We start from the raw sequence: 19,115 nt of genomic DNA on the forward strand, positions 1-19,115 counted from the left end.
AAACGACCGGTCCACCCCCAGCCCTCAGGCTCCAATTGATCAGGGGATGGCTAACAGGGGAACTGGGGTCCCTCAGGCTCTGATCAATTGGTGGCAGTGGAGACTGATGAGTGGCTGGAATGCATACTTCTTGGTCCCTCCTCCTGGTCCTCAGGCTACAATCAATGGGTGGAGGCTGCGGGCGGAACTGGGGACTGGCTCCCTTAGTAGTCCTGCATGTCGGCTGTTTCCAGAACAAAAGTGGTGAAAGCGGACATCCCTGTCTTGTTCCTGTTCTTAGGGGAAATTGTAAATTGTGCTGCTATGAACATGGGTTGCATACATTCTTTCTCATTGGTGCTTCAGGTTTCTTAGAATATATTTGTTGAAGTGGGATCACTGGGTCAAATGGCAGATCCAGATTTAATTTTTTGAGAAAACTCCATACTGTTTTCCATAATGGTTGCACCAGTCTGCATTCACACCAGCAGTGCATGAGGATTCTCTTTTCTCCACATCCTCACCAACAGTTGTCATTTGTTGATGGTAGCCATTCTGACAGGTGTGAGATGGTACCTCATTATCATATTGATTTGCATCTCTTCGATGATTAGTGACTTTGAGAATTTTTTCATATTTCTCTTGGCCATATTTATGTCCTCTTTGGAGAAGTGTCCATTTAGATCCTTTGCCCATTTTTAACTTGGATTGTCTTCCTTTTGTTAAGTTGTATGAGTTCCTTATATATTTTGGATATTAACGTTTTATTTGATGTGTCATTGTCAAATATGTTCTCCCATACAGTGGGCTCTCTTTTCGTTTTATTGATTGTTTCTTTTGCTGTGCAGAGCTTTTTATTTTGAGGTAATCCCATTTGTTTATTTTCTCCTTAGTTTCCTTTGCCTAAGGATATTTGTCTGTAAAGATATTGCGATGACTCTTTCGAACCGGCCGAGCCATGGGTATCTCTCAGGACAACTGCACAAGCGCCGCAAGACCGGGGGCAAGAGGAAGCCCTACGACAAGAAGCGGAAATATGAGCTGAGACGCCCTGCTGCCAACATGAAGATTGGACCCCGCCACATACACACAGTCCACGTGCATGGCGGCAACAAGAAGTACCGGATCCTGAGGCTGGACGTGGGCAACTTCTCCTGGGGCTCCGAGTGTTGTATGCGCAAAATGAGGATTATTATGTTGTCTGCAACACATCCAACAATGAGCTGGTCCGCACCAAGACCCTAGTGAAGAACTGCATCGTGCTGGTTGACAGCACACCATACTGACAGCGGTACCACTAGAGGCACTGCCCCTGGGCCGCCAGAAGGGGGCCAAGCTGACGCCTGAAGAGGAAGAGATTTTGAACAAAAAACGATCAAAGAAAATTCAGAAGAAATATGATGAGAGGAAAAAGAATGCCAAAATCAGCAGTCTTCTCGAGGAGCAGTTCCAGCAGGGCAAGCTGCTTGCATGCATCGCTTCAAGACCAGGCCAATGCGGCCGAGCAGATGGCTATGTGCTCGAGGGCAAGGCGCTGGAGTTCTATCTGAGGAAAATCAAGGCCCGGAAAGGCAAATAAGTCCTCTTCTCTTCTATCTTAGCCCGTGTAATAAAGGTGTTTATCCTAAAAAAAAAAAAAAAAAAAAAAAAAAAGATATTGCAATGAGAGATGTCTGAATTTTTGCTTGCTATGGTTTCTTCTAGGGTTTTTATGGTTTGACGACTTACATTTAAATGTGTTATCTATTTTGAGTTTATTTTTGTGTATGGTGTAAGTTGGTGGTCTAGTTTCATTTTTTTGCATGTACTGTCCAATGTTCCCAACGCCATCTATTGACAAGACTCTCTTAACTCCATTGCATGCTCTTGCCTCCTTTGTCAAATATTAATTGAGTGTAATGGCTTGGATCAACTTATGGATTATCTGTTCTGTTCCATTGATCTACATGCCTATTCTTGTGCCTGTACCAGGCTGTTTTGATTCCAGTGGCTTTGCAATATAACTTGAAATCTGGTGTTTGTAAATAGCTCCCCACTACTAAGAGAGCCAGTCCCCAGATTTCCTCCAACTTTGTTTTTCTTTCTCAAAATTGCTGCAGCTATTTGGGGCCTTTTTTGACGCCATATAAATATTTGGAGTACTTGTTCTAGCTGTGAAGTATGTTGTTGGCATTTTAATAGGGACTGCATTGAATCTGTAGATTGCCTTGGGTAATATAGACATTTTAATGATTTTGATTCTACCAATCCATGAACATGGTATATTCTTCCACTTGTTTATATGTTCTTCTATCTTTTTTTCAATGTCCTGTAGTTTTCTGAGTACAGGTCATTTGCTTCCTTGGTTAAGTTTATCCCTAAGTATCTTAATTTGTATGCTGCAATGCTAAATAGGAGTGTTTGTTTAGTTTCTCTTCCTGAGAATTCATTATGGAAAAGCCATCAATTTGGGGGCATTGATTTTGTATTCTGCTACATTACCAAATTGATTTATTAAATCTAGTAGTTTTTTGGTGGAGTCTTTAGGGTTTTCTATGTGCAATATCATGTCATCTGTGAATAATGAGAGTTTTACTTCCTCCTTTCCAATTTGGAGTCTTTTTATTACATCTTCTTGTCTGATCACTGTGGCTAGGACTTCCAGTACTATGTTGAATAAGAGTGGTGAAAGAGGACATCCCTGTCTTGTTCCTGGTCTTAGGGGAAATTGTTTTAGTTTTTCCCATTGAAAATGATGTTGGCTGTAGGTTTGTCATAAATGGTCTTTATCATGTTGAGATATGCTTCCTCTGTTCCCACTTTGCCAAGGGTTTTCATAAAAAAATGGGTTTTGGATTTTGTCAAATACTTTTTCTGCGTCAATTGCTATGATTATGCGATTTTTGTCTTTCAATTTGTTTATGTGATGTGTCACATTTATTGATTGTGAATATTGTACCAGGCTTGCATCCCTCAAATAAATCCTACTTGGTCATGGTGTATGATATTTTTAATATGTCACTAGATGCAGTTTGTTAATATTTTGTTCATCAGAGATATTGGCCTGTAATTCTCTTTCTTTGTAGTGTCTTTATCTGGTTTTGGAATTAGGATAATGCTGGCTCATAAAAAGAATTTGGAAGTGTTCCTTCCTCTTGGATCTTCTGAAATAGTTTGAGGAGTATAGCTGTTAGTTCTTCTTTGAACATTTGGTAAAACTATCCTGTTAAGTCGTCTGGTCCTGGGATTTGTTTGCTGGGAGTTTTTTGTTTGTTTGTTTGTTTGTTTGTTTGTTTGTTTGTTTTACTGCTTCTATTTCAGCAGTTGTTATTGGCCTATTCAAGTTTTCTAATTCCTCCTGATTCAGTTTTGGGTGTTTATATTTTTCTAGGAATTTTTCTATTTCATCCACATTGTCCAGCTTGTTGGCATATAGTTGTTCATAGTATTTTCTTACAATCTTTTGTATTTCTGTGGTATCACTGGTTACTTCTCCAGTTTCATTTCTGATTTTATTTACTTAGGTCTTCTCTCTTTGTTTCTTGATGAGTCTGACTAATGGTTCATCAATTTTGTTTATCCTTTCAAAGAACCAGCTCTTGATTTCATTGATTGTTTACAGTGTGTTTTTTTTTAGTCTCTATGTTATTTATTTCTGCTCTAATCTTTATTATTTCCTTCCTTCTACATGTCCTGGTGTTTTCTTGTTGTTCTCTTTCTAGTTCTTTAAGTTGTAGGGTTAAATAGTTTGTTGCTGATTTTTCTTGTTTTTTTGGTGGTGGTGGTGGTTTTGTTTGTTTGTTTGTTTGTTTGTTTGATATACCTGTAGTGCTATGGACTTCCCTCTTAGAACTGCTTTTGCTGTGTCTCAGAGATTTTGTGTTATTGTGTGTTCATTTTCATTTGTTTCCAGAAAGTTTTTAATTTCTTTCTTGATCTTGTTCATAAGCCACTTATGGCTTAATAACATGCTTTCTAGCCTCCGTGTGTTGGAATGTTTGGGGCATTTTTACTGTAGTTGATTTCTAATTTCATGTCACAATAATCTGAGAAGATACTTCATATGATTTCAATATTTTTTTTGAAATATATTTTTTATTGATTTTTTACAGAGAGGAAGGGAGAGAGAGAGAGAGTTAGAAACATTGATGAAAGAGAAATATCAATCAGCTGGCTCCTGCACACCTCCTACTGTGGATGTGCCCGCAACTAAGGTACATGCCCTTGGCCGGAATTGAACCTGGGACCTTTCAGTCCACAAGCGTACGCTCTATCCACTGAGCCAAACTGGTTATGGCTCAATATTCTTGAACTTGTAGAGACTTAGTCTGTGTCCTAACCTGTGGATCAAGTGAATGATCCATGTGCACTTGAGAAGAATGTATATTTTGCTGCTTTGGGTATAATGCTCTATAAATGTCAAGTAAATCCATCTGATCCAGTGTGTTCTTTAGACTCACTCTTTCCTTGTTAATTTTTTGTCTGGAAGTTCTATCCAGTGAAATCAGCAGGGTGTTAAAAGTCCCCTACTATGATTGTATTGTTGTTGATCTCTCCATTAAAGTCCTCTAGCAGTTTTTTTATATATTTAGGTGCTCCTACATGGGGTGTGTATATCTTTACCAGGCTTATATCCTCTTTTTGGATCGATCCCTTTAGTATTATGTAGTGGCCTTTGTTGTCTCTTGTGATGGCCTTCATTTTAAAGTCTATTTTGTCAGATATAAGCATTTCCTTTCCATTTGCATCCCTTCATTTTCATCCTGTGTGTGTCTTTTGTTCTGAGGGGGTCTCTTATAGACAGCATAAAGTTGGGTCATGTTTTTGTATCCATTCAGCTACTCTATGCCTTTTTAATGGAGCTCTTAATCCATTTACACTTAGGGTTATTATTGATAGGTACTTATTTATTGCATTTTAATTCTGTATGGCAAGGTTTCTCTCTGTGTGTCTTCTTTTCATTACAGCAGTCCCTGAAGCATTTTTTGTAATGCTGGCTTGGCGGTGATGTACTCCTTTAGCCTTTCTTTCTTTCTTTCTTTCTTTCTTTCTTTCTTTTTCTTTTCTTTTCTTTTTTTTTTTTTTTTTTTTTTGGTCTGGGAAGCTCTTTGTTTGACTGTCTATTTTGAATGACAGTCTTTCTGGATATAGTAATCTTGGGTTCAGAGCCTTGATTTCCATAACCTTGAGTACTTCATGCCATTCCTTTCTTGGCCTATAGAGTTTCTGATGAGAAATCAGGTGTCAGCCTTATGGGAATTCCTTTGTAGGTAACTGTTTGCTTTTCTCTTGCTGTCTTTAAGATTCTCCCTTTGTCTTTCATTTTTGGAATTTGATGTGTCTGGTCATTGGCCTATTTGGTTTCTTCTTGCTTGGATTCTCTGTGCCACCTGAACTTATGTGACTTTTTCCTTTACCAGGTTAGGGAAGTTTTCTGCCATTATTTCTTGAAACACCTTCTCTATCCCTTACTCCCTTTCTGCCTCTTCTGACACACCTGCTATTTAATATTTTTACATTTTGCATTGTCCCACAGCTCCCTTTAGCTGTCCTCCTGTTTTTTAATTATTTTTTTCTTTTTGGTTCTCTGATTGATCTATATTTTCAACTCTGTCTTCTAATTCACTGATTTGATCCTCAGCTTCCTCTAATCTGTAGTGTATTCCTTCCAATGTGTTCACTATTTGTGTTATGTCATTCTTTATCTCCAACTGTTCTTTTTTCATAGTTACTATGTCTTTTTTTTTCATGCTGTTGTGCATCTTTACCATCTTTACACTGAACTCTGTTTCAGATAAATTTCTTATCTCTGTTTCATTTATCTCTTCTTCTGGAGAATTCTCTTATTCTTTCATTTGGGTTTTTTTCTTTGACTCCTCATTTTGGCTGTCTGAGTTTGTGACTATGTATTAGGTAGATCCTCCACACCTGTCAATCTCTAATGCAAGACAGTGTTAAATGCTGTTTCTGAAAACAGACTCAAAGCCTCCAGAGACCGCCTCTGCCTACAGACCAATAGGATTCTGACTTAAAGTGCCCCCCAGGTAATTGCCCTCAGGTGTGGTGAGAATTTTTTTCACCAGGGTGGGGCAGTTGCTTCTTCCTGGAGGTTAATTGTTATTTTTAGTCTCTTAAGTGGCCTCAGGGCAAGGTGTTTTCCAATAGTGTATGTCAACTGTCTTCCCTTCAGGCAAACCAAAAGTTTTCATGAGAAGATGACCTCTGCAGTTTGAGGAAATGACTCAGCCCAGGAAACTAGTGTCTGCCTTCTGAGCTCTACCCCCTGAGTCTCCAATCCTGGCTTCTATTGTTGTGCTCTCTCTGCTGGGGTGTGTGTGGGGGGGGGGGGGCGGGCAGGCAACAGCCTGGGGATTAGACCCCAGCGTTCTCAGTGGCAACCCCTCACAGTTGAGATATTTCTCCAGTTACCTCAGTTGCTGTCTGTGGGTGCCCCCTCAGGCCTTTAGCCCCTCTGCCCCTCCTACCTGTTTCTATGCAGTCTCCACTTTCAGTCCTTGAGTATGAGGGTTTTCTCCCATGAGTTTTCCATTGATTATTCAGGAAGTTTTTCTGTATTTTAGTTTTAATTCCAGTTTGTTCCTGGGAGCATGTCCCTGCAGCATCCACTTACTCTGCCATTTTTAAATCACCAATATGCTGTACACTTTAAACTTACAATGTTTTATGTCAATTAGACCTAAATAATTAAATTAAAATTAAGAAATAGTCTTGCCATTCTTACCCTGTCCTTGAAGCACGATGATAACAGATCTAAGGGCCTGCAGGCTGGGGACTGTTTTACCATCTGAAGTTTGTCCCTAGGACCAGGCACAGAGCAGGGCCCGCGGGGAAGGTGCAGCAGCCTTCTCGTGACTGTTGATGCGCAGCCCGACCTTGCAGTCACGTCACCCAGCAGGAGAAGCTGAGGTGGACACAGTTTGGAGCGTCACTCTAACCAGCCGTGGGCAAACCCCGTTTGAAATGAATAAAACTAAAAAAAAAAAAAAAAAAAAAAGATCGTACCCTTTTATGTAATGATGTTTACTTTGAATTTATATTAGTTCACACAAACACTCCATCCATGCTTTTGTTCCTGCCCTCCGGTCCAGTTTAAGAACCCATTGTGGCCCTCGAGTCAAAAAGTTTGCCCACCCCTGCGTCTAAACCAACACATGCTTATATTTTTCACACCCATTGAAAAATCAAGATCTCTCCCAGTTGCAAAAGCAAGAGAGTCGGGAGGGGTCTATTTTTATTTTATTCCCAGCGTGTCTGCTCTGGAGCCCTCACAGGAGGCACTCTTGTTATCCGTTGCTTCGTGTGAAGGCCTCGCATCTCTGCTTGCCACATAGCAATGGAAGTGTTGTGCAATCGCAGTACAAGCTAAAAAAAGTGTGTTCCTCTTCTCACACAGCTGCTTTTTCTTATACCAAAGAAAATGGATGGGCAGCATAAGGGGAAATTTTATTTATAAGAAATAGAATTGAATTAAGTAGATCTAGAAACCTAGATATGAAGAAAACATATCAAAGAACTTGATTTCAAAGAGCGGAAATCAAGCCTGGACATCGCCTTTGTCCCAGGTGGACAGCGAGGGCCAAGGGGGTGGGCGGCAGGGATGTGTGCAGACCGGTTGCACTTCCATTCCCAGATTCCCATCGACTCGCAAGCACCTCCTTGGGCTGTGCTGTAGGGAGACAAGGTTAGGGAACTCAATGGGAACTTGCTTCCTTGCTAATATTTTAAAAGTGTAGATCAGATAAAGAATTCTCTTAGACGCATTATACTTGTGTACTCTCTTGCTTTCTGTCTCAATCTTAATGGAACATTAAGGGAATGCAGTATATTAATTGTAACTCTGTCCATATCTTTTTTTTTTAATATATTTTATAGATTTTTCACAGAGAGGAAGGGAGAGAGATAGAGAGTTAGAAACATCGATGAGAGAGAAACATTGATCAGCTGCCTCTTGCACATCCCCCACCGGGGATGTGCCCGCAACCCAGGTACATGCCCTTGACCGGAATCGAACCCGGGACCTCTCAGTCCGCAGGCCGACGCTCTATCCACTGAGCCAAACCGGTCTCGGCCTCTGTCCATATCTTTAACTAAAGGCCTGTTCCCATTTTTGTCTTTTATAAAATTTTTGTCACCAAGAAAAGCAGAATTATACATTTTTTTTCCCAGATTGAGTTGGTGTAGTGTATTTTTGGTTATCAAAACACACATATAGATTTGGGACTTTGAAATGGCAGGTATTCATAATGTGTGAAAAAGCATGATACATAACTGTACAATCTAATTACATAAAAATGGCGGCACAGTTGCGCACATACACAGGGGACCCAGAAGGGCACATTAAATGTGAACTGCTGTGACTATGGATGATTTTGTTCTTTGCTTCTTGTGTTTTCGCCTCCTATTAGGCACATGTTAACTTTTAAAAAATAAATGTTATTTTAAAAACCTGAAAAGAAAATACAGTGGTCTCAGAGGTTGCAAGACATAATTTTTGAGTATTTCTTTTTTAAAATGTAGGTTTACTTTCAAATTATAGAAAATGCATTTGAGTGAATCTTTGTGGAACTGTGTACATTGATATTAGATATATTTTTCCAAATCATACATGATATGTAATGTAAACACAAATAACTTATAACCTCTGCAATGAGGGAAGATTAAGTTATACGAAGCCACAGGGAATTCCACTCTGGCAAGTGCCATGTCTGCCATGTACATCCCGGAAATTACAATGTTGAAGTGCCTGCTGCTGCCTCCCCTATTCAGTTGCTGCCCCACCCCCAACCCAAACCTCCCTCCCTCAGCCCACTCTACGCTGAGTCCCGTTCTAGGACTGGGCTATAGGTTTGGGAAAGTAAGCAAAAATATTTACCTCAGTTTCTCATCTTAAAATGGGATTCTGTGATAATTAAGTGAACCAGGAGTATGAAAGCACCCAGCTCTTCCAACGTAAATTATTTGTGTTTCAAACATTTTCCTACACGTTCCCCGCTCTTTCAACGTGAATTACACGTGTATCGAACACTTTCCTGCACATTTCAGCTCTATCATCATGAAATATGTGTTTTAAAACACTTCCCTACCTATTTCCCAGCTCTTTGACATGAAATATAAGTGTTTTCTAAAACTTTCCCTCATATTGTCCAGGTCTTTCAATGTGAATTATGTGTTCCAAACAGTATCCTACACATATCATAACTCTAATCCTAAATCCTAACCCTTACAGTAATCCGTAACTCTAGCCCTAACCCTCACCCCAACCCTAACCATGTCCCTGACTCTTACACTAAATGCTTTCCTACATGTTTCCCAACACTTTCAACGTGAATTGTAAGAGTTTTCAAACACTTTTCTACATATATCCCAGTTCTTTCAGGGTGAAATATAGGTGATTACAAACACTTTCCTAATTATTTACCAGCCCTGTAAACGGGAATTATAAGTGTTTCAAACACTCCTCTATACATTTCCCACCTGTTTTAATATGAACTATAAGGGCTTTCAAACATTTTCCTATGTATTTTCCAGGTCTTTGACATGAACTTAAATGTTTTTGAACACTTTCTTACATAATTTCCCACTCTTTCAACATGAATTCTGCAATCCAAACACTACTCTAAACATTCCTAATTAAATCCTAAATACTAATGTGAGAAGTAAGCCCTAACACTAGCTCCAACCCTAATCCCTAACCCTAACTCTAACATTAACCCTAACCTTATCACTATCCTGCACGCTTTAATGTTGAATTCTAGGTGTTTCAAACACTTTCCTGCACATTTTCTGCATCATTAAATGTGGGATGTTCTGCAGGAAAAGTAGCCCAGGCTTGTTAAATAAAGGACCCAAGACCATGAACACTAGTGTGTACATTTGTATATGTATGTTTCCCCACGTCCCGCGTGGTTCAGGGTTCAAGATCTGGAAGAGGGGCCGCACACAAGTGAAAGAGACAAGTAATAATTTGGAAACTGGGGGGCCAGGTGAGAGCCCATCCCAAGAAAATGGACTCCACTTGTGCTCAGGCCTCGCCATCTTTTTATTCAGTTTGGGATCCACCCATAGCCGTTAGGCAGGCAAGTTCCAGTAACAGACAGACTATCTTATCAGTGAGGATTTACATGGCTATCTGGTGGGGAAGTTGCTTCAGCTACCACTGTCTCGACTAAACAGTGGGTGCATAGCTCTGACCTTTGCCAGGGCTCAAGGGTCACCAGCCTTCCGGGCTCCTTGTCCACACCTCTCTGCTAGTGAAGACGATAGGCGGCTTCCCACAACTGGGGTGTTTACAATGCATAGTAGACCTTGATCAGATCCTTGATTTTAAAAAATCCACTATAAAGAACATTTTGGGGATAATTTTTGAAATTTTACTATGGACTTGTGAGGAAGGGGCAAAATTCCCTTTTCTCTCCTCTGGTTCTCTTGGCTGGGCAAATAATCAAATTAACAAGAGACAGATTGACAAGAGAAAATCAAATTTAATTTTGTGCTCATGGGAACCCCACATACACAAGAGAGTCAGAGATACAACACACAAGAAGTTCAGACACAGAAAGGAAAAACGGGTCTATTAGACATTCTGAGTTAGGGATGAGGTGATGCACCGTGGGGTCCCAGAAAGCCACTGCAGGGAGAGCACATGTTCAGTACTCTGGAGTTTGCTCTGCCTCAGAGCTAGGTCAGAAAAGGTTATCTTGGATAATCTCTTATTATGAGCAAGGCTGCTAATTTAAATTTCTCTAGATAGTTAAAGAGGGGAGATTAATAGAAGTTTGTCTTTAACTCAAAATAATCCATATACCACTGAGGCACATCTTGGTGTGGCTCATTCTGAACCCCTGCAGACTCAAGGCATTAATGCTGATTTTTGTAGGTGCAATAATGGTGCTGTGGTTATGGAGAATGTTCTTGTCCCTGGAACATGCAAACTTAAAACTTTAATGCTGAAATGTCATGATATGGGAAGCTTTCGTTTGGACAGTTTAGCTAAAGGAAAGTATGTATATAAATAAAGAGAGAGTGAAACAAGGTGGGTATAAAAAAAACTTGTCAGTTGGTGAATGTAGGTGAAGAGGTATATGGGTATTCTATTATTCCTTCAACTTTCCTGTGGGTTTGAAAATATTCAAATTAAAGCAATAAAAAATTGTACTTCATCCTTTAAATTACAAAAGACTTTAGATTTCTCTCAGTGGTAGTGATGCATTTTGGAGGAAAGACGGGACATTTGAACAGAGGGGATGGTCTATGGCCCTAGAGCAGGGGTGGGCAAACTTTTTGACTCGAGGGCCACAATGGGTTCTTAAACGGGACCGGAGGGCTGGAACAAAAGCATGGATGGAGTGTTTGTGTGAACTAATATAAATTCAAAGTAAACATCATTACATAAAAGGGTACGGTCTTTTTTTTTTTTTAGTTTTATTCATTTCAAACGGGCCGGATCTGGCCTGCGGGCCGTAGTTTGCCCAGGGCTGACCTAGAGCCTAGCTCGTTTGGTGACAGATGGAATTAGAGATGCAGGTCTTTATTCCTAGGAAAAAACCCTCACCTGGGCGATAAAGCCCAGGGCTCCAGAGCCATTCTGGCTGCTTAGCATCTTACTCATGGAATTCTTCTATTTCTTTCCTTTTTATTTAAAATTAGAGGCCTGGTGCACAAAATTTATGCACTGGGGAGTGTCCCTCAGCCCAGCCTGCACCCTCTCCAATCTGGGACCCCTGGGGGGATGTCCAACTGCCGGTTTAGGCCTAGGATCAGGCCTAAACAGGCAGTCGGACATCTCTCTCACCATCTGGGACTGCTGGCTCCTAACGCTTGCCTGCCTGCCTGATCGCCCCCTAACCACTCCCCTGCCAGTCTGATTGATGCCTAACTACTCCCCTGCCGGCCCAATTGACCTCAACTGCCCTAACTGCCTCTGCCTGCCTCATCGCCCCTAACTGCCCTCCCCTGCTGGCCTGACTGCCCCTAATGGCCTCTGCCTCAGCCCCCATCAAGATGGCTTTGTCTGGAAGGAAGTCGGACATCTGGAAGATGGCCGGTCGACCCAGTCTAATTAGCATATTACCCTTTTATTAGTATAGATAGATTATATAGGATAGGATTGCTTAAATAGGCGGGGGGAGCCTTTTTCAGCAGGAGGAGATGCTCTTGGCAGACAAAAACACATAATCCCTATATCTGGACTGATAGCCAGCCATATGCACTATATTGCCAAAGTAGTCATTAAAAAATTGAACCGCTTTCTTACACCTTACACCAAACAGCTGTTGCCCTTAGAACCCCTCCTCAGTCCCTACCTTAGGTTCTGCCTTCACAGTTCACCCAGATTAGGTTCTGATTGGTCAGTTTTGATGCCAGTCAGCGTCATGAGCTCCACCTCCTAGGCAGCCATTGGCTCCTGGCACTTCACCCAGATTAGGTTCTGATTGGTCAGTTTCTATGAAAGTCAGCATCTCTGGGCCTATCTTTTGGCCTGATAAAAGAGGTGGGGCTGATTAGCAGCCCCTGCAGAGGCCTGGCTGCTGGCGAAGCCCTGAGAGAAAGAGAGAGGCAACAGCTGATCAATAGCTGCCACAGAGGCTGCGGATCAGACCCTGCCTCTCTCTCTGCAGGCCTCTCTCCCGGCCTGATCCACAGCCCCCTCAGCAGTCAGTGCTGGGTCGCCATGGTAACCCAGCACTGACATCTGGTGTTTGGTCAGCCTTCGGTCATTATGGACCCTGGCTCTTTATATATACAGATATGCTTTTATTGATTTTTTTTTTTTTTTTAGAGAGAAAAACATTGATTGGCTGCTTCTCATATGCACATCAACAGGGGGTCAAACCCACAACCTGGGTATGTGCCCTGACCAGGAAACCAAACCAGCAACCTTTCAGTGAACAGGAGTGAGTCTCACCGGCCAGGGCTGGACTTTTCCTCTTTTATACCAACACAGATTTCTTTCTCAAAAGCCACAGATCCAGCTAGTAATCCCTAGTTGGAAGTGTCAACATGGTTGGCCTTTGAAATCGAAGTAAAGTGGTTCTTTAGGACACTCACAGTCAAAGCAAGTTTCCTGTAAATAATGGCTCTTGAGACTATCTGCAGGGAAGTGCTACTACCTGAAATAGGGTTGCCTCGTTCCCACATTAGCCTTGTTACACTCCACCCTATTCTTTCATTAAAGCTGCTGTTTTTAAATCTTTCTTTCAAAGAATGCTCTAGGTATTTGTAATTCTATTTCTGTCTCCTTTGTCTTCACGAATGTCACTATCCCTTACCTCCTTTGACTGATACACACTGTCCCTCAGAGACAATACACTTTCCATTTAGAAAGTGGCTACTGGTGAATTTGCCAACAAGAGCTTCTCTGAGCATATCTGGAAAACATTGTGGGGAGCTGAGCAATACTTGATTAGAGAGCTGAAAAGGGGTGCTAGAGTTGTGGCTTGCTTCTTATCTGTTGGTCTATTTTGAAAACAATAGCTCATTCACTTGTTCAGGATGAGTAACAGTCCATGGTGAATGAATAAAAAATTGTTGAACTAATTTCCTGTGAATGTGTTCTGCATGAAGGTCTGACTGTAGAGAGAAGCATTCCAAATGTTTTTAGCCAAAACAGCACAGTCAGATGGAGTGGGCAGCTTCCCCATAGAAGCTACTCCACTGGGTCAGTACTCATTAGATGTTTGCGTTCTAGTAGGCTTACTTGCTATATTAACCTTATTTTTTACTTTATAATCACTCTCACATATGAACTATTCAATCATTATGAACAAGGGGTAGTGGAAGGAGACTAAAATTCGCCTATCACCAATTGCATGCCAGGAAATTTACATTAATTGTTTCATTTAATCCTTATAATATCCCTATAAATAAAGTTTTCTTTTCTTCATTTAACAGATGAGAAAAGCAAGACTCAGAGAGTTTAAGAGACTCCAAACACACTGTTAGAAGCCCCAGAACCTGAAATTCATGCTGTGTCTATTATTTCCAGTAATTTATAGTCAACTTTTATATTTTCAGGTCTTAAGTGATAACTAGAAGGCTTTAAATCATTAATTTCCTTTCATCCTCAAATACACATCTGGGCAATCTCCCCTTCATGACCAGTCAGCGTAAGCTCTGGGTTGAAAGGATCTTCAGTAAAATCTGTAGAGAAGAATAAGTACCTGCATTTTCAAACCACATATTAATGAGCCTGAAAAATATACAGACAGTACTCGAGTTATGTCGGACTCAATGAACATTGTTTTGTGGTTATGTCACCATCTCCCATTTATTTATTTAAAAAAAACTTCCATCATTTTGACGCATGTACATATGTGCTTTATGTTTTTTATTATTTTTTACCACAAGTAAAGATCAAGAATTGTTATCTTTCTTTTAATTTTTTTTTTTTTTTTTTACTGTTTCACTTCATTACTGCTGTGTCTGTGCTCCATGTGAGTGACATAGGTGCTTACGTAGGTGGGTTCTGACTAACGGCAAAAATCGCATTACATCGCGCTGTAGAAACGGATCTCCGACATAGCCCGAGGAACTACTGTACATATTTAAATCGTTCCATTATTATTCACTTCAATTATACCATTGATTTCAGTAATTCTCAATCCTCCCGTAGTTGGTAGATACTGGAATGTCACCAATTTTCTTAAGCCATGTTGTAGGAAGTTCCAAAATGGCTGTGGAGTAAATGGAAGCTACACTGACACTCTCCCAGCACCAAACTGGAATTACAACTAAAATACAGAAAGAACACCTGAATAATCAACTGAAGACCAGCTGACAACCAAGGACAGAAAGCGGAGACACATGGAGACTGATAGGAAGTGTGGAGGCGCAAGAGAGCAGGCCAGGCTCCCACAGACAGCAGAAGTTCCAGAGGGATGTCTCAGCTGTCGGGGTTCCCACTCAGAACTCTGGGTTCTAAACCCCAAGCTGGACCCCCAGCCCAGAACTGAGGAATGTGCCCACATAACATCTGGTTGTTAACCAGTTAACTGCCACGCCTCCAAAACTGAAACCACCCTCACACACCACGATATTTTGAATTTAATTTAAAAAATCAATTTGCAATGAATATTATAAAAATATATATTACTCACAATGTGGGTGTTCTTGAGTATTTTCAGCTGAAAAATCTCATGAAAAATGATTTTAAAGTTGTTCAGGGCTGCCACTTAGGGAAAACATTTTTTTTTTTATAGGCACATTTGGCATGTGGGGAAGGTCCGCCCCTTTCATCTACAGACACTTATGGCGTACAATGGGTTAAAAGTAGCAGGGTTGCTGTCTACCAGGGAGAGATGGCTGGAAGTGCAGGCATCCTCTTAAAGGGCCAACACACAAAATTTTATGTGCAGCCACTCACCCTGAGTTCCAGCAGAGGGAGGGCAGAGTGGACTGGAGCTATATAAGCACAAACCAGGGTTGGGGGCTCTGGGGCTAGAGCTCAGAATGCAGCTGCCCCAGTTTCCTGTGCTGAGTCATTCCCTCACACTGTAGAGGGCATCTTTCTGAGGCAGACCTTTAGCATCCAGGCAGCTTTTGCCTGGGGGGAGAGGAAGCAATGGCAGCACCCTGTCAGAAAACCTTTCACCCTGCCCTGTGCACTCGATGCCTTGCTGTGGTCTAGAGCCTGAGGCTCTGAAAATAACAATCAGATTGCAGGCTGATGAAGATCTCTGGAGGCTTTGAATCTTTGCCTGATCTCCTTCTGGGCCTGGGGCTAGGAAAAGCAGACCTTGGTGCGCATGTTGGTCATTTCCAAAGGTGCCCGGCCCAGCAGAGGGAGCCACAAGCTGTGGATTGCTGGTAGCTCCAAACAGGGTACTTGGGGCCAGAAACAGTGTCTATTATTGTCCTGCACCAGAGACTGGGAGTTGTAGCAGATGCATGTAATACATAAATACAAAAACAAATAGAGGGAGCATATCTCAACATGATAAAGACTATATATGACAAACCCACAGCCATCATCATACCAATGGGAAAAAAAAACTAAAACCATTTTCCCTAAGACCAGAAACAAGACTGGAATGTCTTCTCTCACCACTCTTATTAAACATAGTACTGGAAGTCCTAGCCACAGTGATCAGACAAGAAGAAGAAATAAAAGGCATCCAAATTGAAAAGGTGGAAATAAAACTGTCATTATTGTACATAGAAAACCCTAAAGACTCCACCAAAAAACTACTAGATTTAATAAATGAATTTGGCAAAGTAGCAGGACACAAAATTAACACCCAGAAATCAATGGCATTTTTATACACCAATAATGAACTCACAGAAAGAGAAACTAAAAAAACAATTTCATTTACCATTGCAAAAAAAAATTAAGATACATAAGAATAAATGAAACCATAGAAGTAAAAGACGTATACTCAGAAAACTACAGGCCATTGAAAAAAGAGAGAGAGAGGAAGATATAAAAAAGTGGAAGGATATATCATGTTCCTGGATTGGTATATCCTTAAATGTCCATACTACCTAAAGCAATCTATAGATTCAATGCAATTCCTATTAAAATACAAACAGCATATTTCATAGATCAACAACAAATACTCCAAAAATTTATATGGAACAAAATAAAGGCCCCAAATGGCTGCAACCATCTTAAGAAAGAAGAACAAAGTTGGAGGGATCACAATACCAGATATCCAGTTATATTACAAAGTCATTTTAATCAAAACAGCGTGGTACTGGTGTAACAACAAGCATGCAGATCAATGGAATAGAACAGAGACCCCAGAAATAAACCCAAGCCACTGTGCTCAATTAATATTTGACAAAGGAGGCAAGAGCATATAAAGGAGTAAAGACAGTGTCTTCAATAAATAGTGTTGGCAAAATTGGACAGGTACATGCAAAAAAAATGAAACTACATCACCAACTTATACTATACAGAAGAATAAACTCAAAATGGATAAAAGACTTAAATGTAAGTTATGAAACCATAAGAATCCTAGCAGAAACTATAGGCAGCAAAATCTCAGACATTTCTAGTAGCAATATGTTTAGATACATCTCCTAAGGCAAAGGAAACTAAGGAGAAAATACACAAATGGGACTACATGAAAATAAAAAGCTTCTGCACAGCAAAAGAAACCACCAAGAAAATGAAAAGTGAGCTCACGCTATGGAGAACATATTTGGTCATGATCCATCTGATAAAGGGTTAGTTTCCAAAATATATAAAGAACTCATACAGCTCAACAAAAGGAAGACAGATAACCCAATTAATAAACAGGCATGCGACCTGAATAGGCACTTCTCCAAAGAGGACTTACAGATGGCCAAGAGACAGATGTAAAAATGCTCAAAGACACCAATCATCAGATTAATGCAAATTAAAATGACAATGAAGTATTACCTCACTCTGTCAGAATGGCTACAAGCAACAAATCAACAAATGACAAGTGCTGGCGAGGATGTGGAGAAAAGGGAACCCTAGTGCACTGCTGGTGGGAATGCAGACTGGTGCAGCCACTGTGGAAAACAGTATGGAGCTTCCTCAAAAAATTAAATATGGAACTGCCATTTGACCCAGTGATCCCACTTCTAGAAATATATTACAAGAAATCTGAAACACCAATCAGAAAGAATGTGTGCACCCTATGTTCATAGCAGCGCAATTTACAACAGCTAACATCTGGAAACAGCCCAAGTGCCCATCAGTAGATGAGTGGATAAAAATGTGGTCCACTTACACCAGGGAATACTGTGCAGCAGTAAAAAAGAAGTATCTCTTGCCCTTTGAGACAACATGGATGGGCCTGGAGAGTAATATGCTGAGCAAAATTTGCCAGGCCGAGAAAGACAAATATCACATGATTCCACGCATATCTGGATTCTTAAGAACAAAGACAATTTATTCACAAAATATTTCCATGGACTGTCGAATCTCAGCGGGAAGGCAGAGTTGGCTGAGTGGGTGTGAAGAGATTAACCAAAGAACTTGTATGCATATATGCATCACCCATGGACACAGACAATAGTGTAGTGAAGGCCTGGGGTGGGGGGGCAGGGGGGCTAGAAGACATCAATGGGGGAAAAGGAGACTTCTGTAATACTTTCAACAATAAAAATTTTTTTAATAAGAGTTGTTGTAAAAGTTAAATGTTATTTCTAGGAAAAAATAGCAACAATGATACAACCCTTATCCAGAAAAAATTCATATAACACTTTCAGGAGATTAGCACATAATTAAAATGTGACCCTTGCAGTCAAATATCTGAAATCTCCTACAAAGGGTAACTCTGCTTCCACTGTTTAAACTTGGAAAGTAATTAAACTCCATACACTTCAGTTTTCACTTGGGTACAATAGAGGTAAAGGTGATATTAACCTCCATACTAAAGAATGGAAGCCAAATTCAGACAGAGCCTAGCACGTAGAACAGCTTACAGACTTAAAGATGCAACAGGATGATGCCAGACAGCAGCGGCGATAAATGAGGTGAAGGAGGTGAAACAGGCGAATGGGAAAGAGAGTGAAAGGAAAGAAGGCAGCCAGGTGGGTGGACAGGGAGCCCAGCACTGAGGACGCGATGTGAAGCCCAGACCTGACTATGCAGAGGGGCTGACAGGCTGAGGGAAACGCCAGTGGTGTGAGGCTCAGACAGAGAGGTCTGAGTCCAAGTTCCCGCTGCCATTTCCGACCTGGCTCACTGTAGGCAAGTCTGACCTCATATTCCTGATCTACAGAAAGAAAGAGAAATAGAAATGTGCTTAAAGGGATGCGAGAATTACAATAAGGAAGAATATCGCAGACTGCAAAACCTGACAAACAATTATATTCATTTATTTGTTCACTCATTCTTACATTCCCTATTTTCTAGTTCACTTTGTAGGGTTAATGGAGTCCTGTCAGAGCCTGGGGCTGGCGAGGGCTGGGCTATTTTCCTCTCTGTGGTGCTTTGCAGTCATTGCACTGTCTGTCTCCCAATAGCACAGGGAAGCATTTGACAAAGAGACAGATGAAGCGATTGGGACTCCCCTTCAGGAACATGGCTGAAATGACGACACTCCCATCTGAGACAAGTGCCTGTCTCCACTGCCAGGGGAGAACCCCTTGGGGACAAGGATGTCATTAATAAGGACTTGGAGTGGATGTTCATCTAGGGATCTGTCCTCTTCTTAGCCTCT

The 19,115-nt window shown here is 41.0% G+C and overlaps 1 pseudogene; it reads left to right on the forward strand.

The window, feature by feature from the left end:
• Positions 1 to 937: 937 nt before the first annotated feature.
• Positions 938 to 1,579, forward strand: LOC132221741 (small ribosomal subunit protein eS8-like; annotated as a pseudogene).
• Positions 1,580 to 19,115: the final 17,536 nt, after the last annotated feature.

This window comes from Myotis daubentonii, chromosome 19 (genome assembly GCF_963259705.1).
Source record: "Myotis daubentonii chromosome 19, mMyoDau2.1, whole genome shotgun sequence".
In the NCBI taxonomy this organism is placed as follows: domain Eukaryota; kingdom Metazoa; phylum Chordata; class Mammalia; order Chiroptera; family Vespertilionidae; genus Myotis; species Myotis daubentonii.